Source organism: Engraulis encrasicolus, unplaced genomic scaffold (assembly GCF_034702125.1).
Source record: "Engraulis encrasicolus isolate BLACKSEA-1 unplaced genomic scaffold, IST_EnEncr_1.0 scaffold_51_np1212, whole genome shotgun sequence".
Taxonomy (NCBI): domain Eukaryota; kingdom Metazoa; phylum Chordata; class Actinopteri; order Clupeiformes; family Engraulidae; genus Engraulis; species Engraulis encrasicolus.
The window spans coordinates 399764-409763 of NW_026945830.1; the positions used below are offsets into that span (position 1 = coordinate 399764).

The following is a 10000-nucleotide window of genomic DNA, read 5'->3' on the forward strand; positions in this document are numbered from 1 at the left end:
GCCGGCACGGCGGGAATATGGCGCGAGCCTCGTCACGTGACAAAACTGCTTTTCTGCAGCATTGTAGAGCATGACATAACAAGCCAAGTCGAGGCACCACAACGCAGAATGCACTAGCGTGAAATACAAGCGCTTTTCTATGATGCCACACTGGGTTCTGGTTCTGCAGACCTATTACATTATCACATTACATTACATTGCACTTAGCTGACGCTTTCAGTTATTCAAAGCGACTTACAGTTATTATTGTTCAGGGTATTGGTTACAGTCCCTGGAGCAGTGTGGGGTTAGGTGCCCTGCTCAAGGGCACTTCAGGCATGGATGGAGATGTAGGGAGAGGTCAGGGGGGATTCGAACCTGCAACCCCTGTATTGAAAGACCAACTCTCTAACCACTAGGCCACGGCTGTTACAAACGTATTTTCTAAGGCCCCCTTCAATGATGATTGAGTATGACAGAGTGCAATATTAATACTTTTTTGATTGATTTTGAATGACTGATTGAGTGATGATGACAGCAGGGACTGGCATACGGTATGAGATGATCAAAGGTTTCCTGGAAGGTTCAAAGATCACTCTAGGGTTACTGAAGTATGGCGGCTTCAATAGTTCAATTCTTTAGTTCAATTTTGTGCATGAGAGGGTTTTCTATTACAAGCTTGTTGTTACATAATGAAAATGTCTTAATGAGTTACTGAAGACTGCCAGTAATGTACCAATATTTTCACAAGGTATTTTTTCAGCAAATAGTGATTTGGATTGCTATTATATTGCATTACATTGCATTACATTGCATTACATTGCTCATACAAAGACGGCATTCAAAGAGGAACACGCATGGCAAATACAGAGTGTGGGGGAATACAACAAGGCTAATGTGCCGGTGGGTACTATTGAGAATGAAACACAGCACCTTTGGACATAGTTGTTTATACAGATACCTTATGGAAGAGGATTATGTTTGCAAACATGCTGTCCTCACTCGAGAGCTGAAGGAAGTACAGTACGTAACACCATCCCCCAGCTCTGGACTCATTTCATAGTTAGCTTGTCTTACACACCGCCTCAGTGTTATCATTAGTGTTGCACCGATACCATTTTTTGGCCCCGAGCTGTGCAGTATCGGCCGATACCGATACCATACCGATACCGATACCGATACCACCCTATTTGAAATGTATATGAAGGCCTGTAGTGCATACTACTTGGATGTAAAATCATTGCATGGCTTTGTCAGGCTGCTGCTTACCTTTGTGAAACAGGAAAAAGACTAATACAAAGTGAATCCAGCAAAACTTTTTGTACTTTTTAAATACCTCTATGAAATAACTAATTTCAAGGCTTTCTAAGTGTCATACAAGCACCTGTAAATGGTATTGGTGCCCTATTTGTTGGTACTCGTCGATACCGATACTAGTGGTGTCAACAATGATCGATTCGGCGATCCGAATCGATCCGGGGCATGGACGATCCAGATCCAGATCCGGCAAGTTCCAGAATCAATCCGGCAATTTTTTTAAGTTTCAATTACTTCCATGGATATTTCGGGAGCAAATGAATGTTAAATTAAATAAAAATACTTCAAAACATTGCAAGACTGATACAGACTGATACAGAAAACAGCCAATAAATTGTTACACAGTATCTGACTACTTGTATTTCCTCATCATGGCTGAACATTTGCATTGCGTTCAGTAGAAATGTAATGCATTGCAATGCATTGTAGAATTGAATCGAATCGGATTGGATCTAATCGAATCGAATCGAATCGGATCTACTACCTCCCGAATCGTGATCGAATCGGATCGTGAGGGCAGTGCCGATCCACACCACTATCCGATACCACCATTTTAGTGCCGATCCACCGATACTGGTATCGGTATCGGTGCAGCACTAATTATCATTTCACAATGTGTGTGTTCACAAGGCATCCAGAACTCAAACATTAACCGGTGTTGGGCGTGGGTTTACAATATTGTTGATTTCAATTGTGCCTCTCATTTTGGTGTAATTTTTAAGTTGTTGAGGTAACATTGAGCCTGCCACACAAACCTGATTACCTCTATAATATCAAAACACACAGAGACACATATGCGAGGTCACATAATTATTCATTACAATTAATATTGTATTAAATTCTTCATTTTTTTGCCTTAAACAAGAGCTACGTCAATTCCATTGTTCTCCTGCAGTGACAACGCAAAGTGTAATTGGGAATAATAATGTGTGGGTTTGTCAGGTAGCCCTGGCACACAGCCCTCAGGGTATGTGTGTGTGTGTGTGTGTGTGTGTGTGTGTGTGTGTGTGTGTGTGTGTGTGTGTGTGTGTGTCCATGCTCCACTGTGTGATTTTCCCTGTGGCAAAGCAGGGAGGGAGGGAAGGGACGGACATTACGGAAATCAGTATGTGGACCAGAAACGCCCTAATTAGTGGTGAATTCATTCCACGCACTCCGATCTGAGCCCCTCGGCGTGTGTGCGTGTGTGTGTGAATGTTTGTGTGTGTGAGCGTTTGTGTGTGTGAGCATGTGTGTCTGTGAGCGTGTGTGTCTGTGAGCGTGTGTGTCTGTGAGCGTGTGAGCGTGTGTGTGTGTGTGTGTGTGTGTGTGTGTGTGTGTGTGTGTGTGTTTGTGTTTGTGTGTGTGTGAGAGCGTTTGTGTGTGTGAGCGTGTGTGTGTGTGTGTGTGTGTGTGTGTGTGTGTGTGTGTGTGTGTGTGTGTGTGTGTGTGTGTGTGTGTGTGTGTGTGTGTGTGTGTGTGTGTGTGTGTGTGTGTGTGTGTGTGTGTGTGTGTGTGTGTGTGTGTGTGTGTGTGTGTGTGGCGGAATGCAGATTAAGCGTGACTACTGCTGATTTATTGATGGCAGACCTCAAAACACTCGACTGACGGAGGCGGAGGGGGCGAAAAAGAAAAAACACGGGGAACGAAATTACACAAAGCGTAGACTACAGCTCATCATTCTTTCATCCCTTGGCAATGGCGAACGCACACAAACAAACTCTCTATCTCTTTCTCTCTCTCTCTCTCTCTCTCTCTCTCTCTCTCTCTCTCTCTCTCTCTCTCTCTCACACACACACACACACACACACACACACACACACACACTAGGGATGGTACAAACCGCACCGAAAACCGAAACCGTACAATTCACACACCATACCGAACCGTGAAATGCAGTCCGTGGCAAACCACAATTCATGTACTGCCCAGAAAAATACATAAAACAGAGATTCCAGGAGTATCTTATCCAGTCTCTCTGATTAACACATTAGTATATAAGACCAATCAGTCTGATTCTATTAGCCACTTGAAAGAGGGCATTTGGGACGCTCAGACAGCGCACATCAGCTGACGACAGATGATTCAACTTGCGCATCATCACTTTATAATTGCAGTTATATAAATATGGTTTAATATTCCCAGTGCACCATTTATCATGAACTAAAAAAAAAGAACCGTAGAGAACCGAAAACCGTGACCTTGATACCGTGATATGAACCGAACCGTGAATTTTGTGAACCGTTCCATCCCTAACACACACACACACACACACACACACACACACACACAGCTCAACAGTGGTGTGCCAAAAATGAGCTCCATTTTTCTTAGTGTGAGAAAATGGCTCCTGTAGCCTCTTCAGCTGTTCCAGTGGGTGGAGCAGATATGCTATATTGTATACAGTATACAGTACATCTTCATTTGGATACTGGTGTCAGCCTTTTCCTTAATGAGTAGAGTAGAGCAGAGTACTTTTATTAATCCTGAAGGAAATTAAGGTGTCTGTCAACTTACATAAGTACCCAAGTAAAAAAAAATACACAAAGAACTAATACTTGTCCACATGATTATACATTGCAGTAAACACCTCTGAGTGCATCAATCACCAGACCTAATCACAAGTGAGATCATCTCTGGAGACCTGCCTAGTGTAAATCCTTTAGGGGGTGTGTGGTTTACTATTGATGATGGCTGTTTATTGGGCGTTACGAATGTGTATCATATGTATATCGTCTCATTTGTATCCATTCAAACAACCTGCAGTCATCGCCTTTCCATGCCTCCCTGCTCTCCGATTGGAGACTATGATCGGCAAACCTCATGGAGGGATAGATTCCATCCTGTCTGTCAGATCAGAACGATTGTGCAAAGCAGCATGGGATTTCCCAGGCTATTCATTGTACTGATTTAAGTCCAAGGACATGAACAGACTTGGAAAACATTGGCGCCGCCCATATACACCTGTCTTTTGGTCTTCTGTGAAGCATTACATTAGATTACATTGCACTTAGGTGCTGTACAATTGTGTGGCATTCTTTGTGGCTCGTGTGTTGATGTGTGTGTGACTTTCCTTTTTTCTCTGTATTGGTGGGTTGAGCGAAACAAGACAAAAGTGCAGTCACCTGTTTCGACCGTAAGGACAATGCAGAACAATCCGGGAGTTTCTCAGAAGGTCCACAGAGGAATGAAGGCAGGCATTGGACAATAGCCTATATTTTGCATTTCAGGATAATAGCGTCATAAACATAATAGCTTTGAAATGTTTGGTCATCCAAGCCTATTATCTTACATAACAAATCTTTAAAATTCTCCGGCCGAGTCATTTTTCCCAGATAACTCCCAAATGTCAGTCATGCTACAAATGTATTTGGTACTCTATATAATTTTTGTAATCCGAAATGTAGGGATTTAAAACCCTTCCTCCACAGTCCATTTACTGCCTTTCTGTATGCTATTGTTCTGTTAGCCAGGGAACCTCACAAGGAGAGGACAAAGGGGTTAGCTGTCCTGCGCCCATCGAGAAGGGGTGTTGGAGCCCAAATTTTGGATCCTCACTACATGACATTGCATGTATTCGGCGAGTGGGTCCTTCAGACGACTTTGCTCCAGGGCCCCGGCCAAAGCTGTTAGAGGCCCTGCTGTTGGCTATAGGATCTGCCTTGCACCAAAACCTCATCTGCTCTCACTCCTTATCACTGATGATTCACCCTGGTTACGACATACTGTGGGATTGCAAATACGGAGCTGGATGGCCTAATTTGATCCACTTTTATTTATTTATTTATTTCATTTTATTTTTTAATTATTTTTTCCCCTTTTTGTTTTGTTGTTTTTACCCACGATGCACTGGCCTTGGTAGAGTACAGTGTGTACCATTTGTATTTACTGATGATGAGCCGAAGGAGTTACAATGCTCATGCATTTTATACTGATGATGAGCCAAAGGAGTTCCAATGCTCAAGCTCATGCATTTTATTTGGCCCAATTAAGCTGCATACATTTGATCAAACATCAAATATCAAGGCCAACGCCTGTGGGACTCCTCTCCTCTCTCCCTCTCTCCCCTCTCTCCTCTTTCCTCTCCTCTGTCTCTCCTCTTTCCTCTTCTCTCTTTCCCCTCCTCTGTCTCTCCTGTCCACTTTCCCTCTCTCCTCTCTCCCTCTCTTCTCTGTTTCTCCTCTCTCCCTCTCTCCCCATTCCCCTCCTCTGTCTCTCCTCTCCTCTCTCCTTCTCTCGTCTTTCCCCTCCTCTGTCTCTCATCTCACTCTCTCCTCTTTCCTCTCCACTGTCTCTCCTCTCCCCTCACTGTCTCTTCTTTCCTATTTCCTATTTCCTATCTCCTATCTCTTCTCTTCTCTTCTCTTCTCTTCTCTTCTCTTCTCGTCTCGTCTCTTCTCTTCTCTTCTCGTCTCGTCTCTTCTCTTCTCTTCTCTTCTCTTCTCTTCTCTTCTCTTCTCTTCTCTTCTCTTCTCTTCTCTTCTCTTCTCTTCTCTTCTCTTCTCTTTGGATCTTAAGGCTAGAGCTATCCTTATTACTTTGCCAGGAGTAGTGTGAGATAATGTAGCGTTCCACACACACACACACACACACACACACACACACACACACACACACACACACACACACACACACACACACACACACACACCCTCCAAGCCTGTAATGTTTTTTTTTTTTTTTTTAAATAGCGCTACAAAAAATAATGAAAAACTCCCCCTCTAACGCAATGAGGAATTACGGCCTTATTTTATTTCATTATTTATTTTTACTGCTCCGGCTCCAAACGGAGCTAATTGTTTGCTAATCCTGATTAGCTGTAGTGCCAAGTGGTCGGCTTAGCTTGGAGGAACGCCTGGATAAAAACATTAAAAATAGACAGAAACCCTGAACTTCGCTACATGCTCACTTGAACTCGATTTCTGTCTTGCACACACACACACACACACACACACACACACACACACACACACACACACACACACACACAGACAGACACACACACACAGACAGACACACACACACAGACAGACACACACACACACACACGTGCACACACACTTCACGTACTTCACACCCTCCTCACACATTCAGTTCCATTTCTGTCTATATCTTCCAATCAAACACGTATTGCATATTTCATAAGAGATTCCTCAACCGTGTGCTAAGAATTGCATGTCGAGTGGGTATTTGGGAGAGAGAGAGGGCGATACGGAGTGTGTATTTGAGGGAGAGAGAGAGGGTGATATGGAGTGGATATTTGAGAGGGGTTGGCGCTAGAGTTGTACTTATACTGATGTTGAGTGGGTATTACTATGTGGAAGGGGTAGAAGGAGACGTGTCGTGCGCTGATGAGATGATCTTCAAAGTTAAGCTCTTGTCTCTCGCCACCTGAGATTGCCTCAGCCTCTCAGAATGTATTTCATGCTAGCTAATATAAGCTTACACGTCTACAGGTTGGGGGTCGGAACTGATTGAAGGCAGCACGACTCATAAGTACTCATTTATAAGTTGAGTTTCAGCAAACCTTTTGCAGATTAAGTTCAGTGTCTTTCAAGCTTGCTACTACGCTAGCGGCTAGCTGACTTGTCCAAAGGTCTGGGGTCACTGAGTTTGAAGGCTATATGATTCACCTAAGTTTTAAGTTTAACTTTTTAACCTTTTTTTGCTGCTTGATTTCAGTTTCTGTCAAACCTTCTACCTTACCACCAAACTTACCACCTTAACCAAACTTATGAACCACTCTTGTGAATGTGAACCTTAATGTGAACACTTCCGCTATTTCCAACATCAGTGAGGCTTCATACCAGATAGCCATTGATGGTCATGTCTGAAACCTCTCTGTCTAGTGACACTGCTTAACCCATTGATACCTAAAGCACCTGCAAAAAACGGCTGCTGAATTTCTAAGCCCTTGTTGGGAAAGTTGCCTTCAGCCTATAAAAACCTAAATATCTGAAGCACATAAAAATATGCACTAAGTTGCATTTAAACCCTAAGAGCCTCATCTTCCATTAGAATGTGTTCATTCAGCTGTAACGTTCCCATACTTTTATTTTAAAAAATCAAAAATCTCAAGAGCCTGAATGCAGCGTATATGTGTCTCCAGGCACCAAAGGTTAAGCAACATATACGAGTCATCAGGCTGAAATGGGTTAATCGAGCAACATTCTGATAGATCTGAGATAGAGCCACTTCCTCTTTATAAAGGAGTGGAGGGGTGGAGGGGTTTTCAATACAGCATTGACACACCAACTTCCCTACAGCACTACAGAGAAATAGGAACTGACGTCACCAGACCCTGACAGTGAAGCAGTTCTTGGAACTTGTGTTTGTCAAGTTGGCATTGCTGTGGCAAGGCTAGAAAAAGGATTTGTGGTATTGAGGTTTTGCAACTGTAATGGAAGTGGTAAGGAGAGGGCATTGTAAGACAGACTTTTTGTGATGCTACACACACTTACCAATCGCTATTAGTGTGTGTTGTCTTGCAATGCATACTAACTTATGTCTTGGCATGATTATTACGTGCATTTGTATTATGTGTAAGCTGCTAAATACCTCAATTTCCTTTGGGATAAATGAGAAAGTTGGAGAAACACAGGTCTAGAGAGTATTGAGGGATCCAAGTTAGGAGGCTTTATTAATCCCCAAGGTGGAAATTGAGTGCCACCTGGTCATACACACAACACATAACAGGAAGACAGGACAAAAACATAATAAATAAGAGCTAAGAAATAAATAAAAAGGTTTAATGGATTCAGGAACTCTGCTGTACTCTAACCATACTAGATTGGCTCTGTGTAATGTGTTTGTGTCTGGAATTGCTCAGGTCAGAGTGAGGTTGGTGATCAGGGCATAGAAAGCTATTTTAGAAAGGGCTATGTTGGTGTGCCACTGAGCAAATTGGTGTGTGTGGCTATGTGTGTGTGTGGCTGTGTGTGTGTGTGTGTGTGTGTGTGTGTGTGTGTGTGTGTGTGTGTGTGTGTGTGTGTGTGTGTGTGTGTGTGTGTTTGCGTGCGTGCGTGCGTGCGTGTAATCCACCCCCAAGAAAAGAAGACTCTAGTTTCTGTGTCCCGAGGGAGGTGAGAGTTCTCGGGGCACTCGGCCAGCGCCACAAAAGAACATCGAGTACCTCCCCGCTCCTACCCATCTGTCCCCGTCCTCCCTCCTCTTCCTCATCCCCACCCCACTCCTCTTCCTCCTCCTCTTCCTCATCCCCACACCTACTCCTCTCCTCTCCTCTTCTTCCTCCATCGAGTACCTCCCCGCTCCTACCCATCTGTCCCCGTCCTCCCTCCTCTTCCTCATCCCCACCCCTCCTCCTCTTCCTCATCCCCACCCCTCCTCCTCTTCCTCCTCCTCTTCCTCCTCCTCACCCCTCCTCCTCTTCCTCCTCCATCGAGTACCTCCCCGCTCCTACCCATCTGTCCCCGTCCTCCCTCCTCTTCCTCCTCCTCTTCCTCTCCTTCCTCCATCCCCTCATCCCCTCCCCTACTCCTGTTCCTCCTCCTCTTCCTCTCCTTCCTCCATCCCCTCATCTCATCCCCACCCCTACTCATTTCCCTCCTCTTCCTCTTCTTCCTCCATCGCCTCATCCCCACCACTTCTCCTCTCCCTCTCTTTCTCCTCCTCCTCCTCATCCCCACCCCTACTTCTCTCCCTTCTCTTCCTCTTCTCTCCCTCTATCCCCTTTTCCTCCTCCTCTTCCTCATCCCCACCCCTACACCTCTCCCTCCTCCTCTTCCTCATCCCCACCCCTCCTCCTCTTCCTCTCCTTCCTCCATCCTCACCCCTCCTCCGCTTCCTCCTCCTCTTCCTCTCCTTCCTCCATCCCCTCATCCCCACCCCTACTCCTCTTCCTCCTCCTCTTCCTCTCCTTCCTCCATCCCCTCATCCCCTCCCCTACTCCTCTTCCTCCTCCTCTTCCTCATCCCCACCCCTACACCTCTCCCTTCTCTTCCTCTTCTCTCCCTCTCTCCCCTTTTCTTCCTCCTCTTCCTCATCCCCACCCCTACACCTCCTCCTCCTCCTCTTCCTCCTCCTCTTCCTCATCCCCACCCCTACTCCTCTTCCTCCTCCTCTTCCTCATCCCCAACCCTACACCTCTCCCTCCTCTTCCTCTTCTCTCCCTCTATCCCCTCATCTTCCTCCTCTTCCTCATCTCATCCCCACCCGACTCCTATCCTCTCCTTTCCTCTCCTCTTCTTCATCCTCTCCCTCCTCCTCTTCCTCTTCATCCACACACCTACTCCTCTCCTGTTCCTCCTCCTCTTCCTCTCCTTCCTCCATCGCCTCATCCCCACCACTTCTCCTCTCCCTCTCTTTCTCCTCCTCCTCTTCATCCCCACCCTTACTTCTCTTTTCTTTTTCCTCCTCTTCCTTCACTCCCTCATCACCTCATCCCAAACCCTACTCATTTCCCTCTTCTTCTTCTTCTTCTTCTTCTTCTTCTTCTTCTTCCTCCGTCCACTCCCTCTCTCTCTCTCTCTCCACTTCCCATTCCGTACATATCGAGTACCAGTACCCATCTGTTCCCAACTCCTTCCAACTCACTCCCTCCATCTCCACCTTCTCTCTCTCTCTTACCGGTACTCTCTCTTACATCCACTATTTCTCACTCCCTTTATCTTTATATCCTCACTCCCCCCTCTCCATTCCCCACTGTCTTTCTCTCTCTCTCTCTCTCTCTCTCTCTCTCTCTCTCTCTCTCTCTCTCTCTCTCTCT

General features: G+C 45.4%; 1 protein-coding gene across 13 annotated transcripts in view; it reads left to right on the forward strand.

Annotated features, from left to right (window-relative positions):
* si:ch211-200p22.4 (phosphatidylinositol-binding clathrin assembly protein) overlaps window positions 1-10000 on the forward strand; it is a 173373-nt gene that overhangs the window by 102288 nt on the left and 61085 nt on the right. The window lies entirely within an intron of this gene.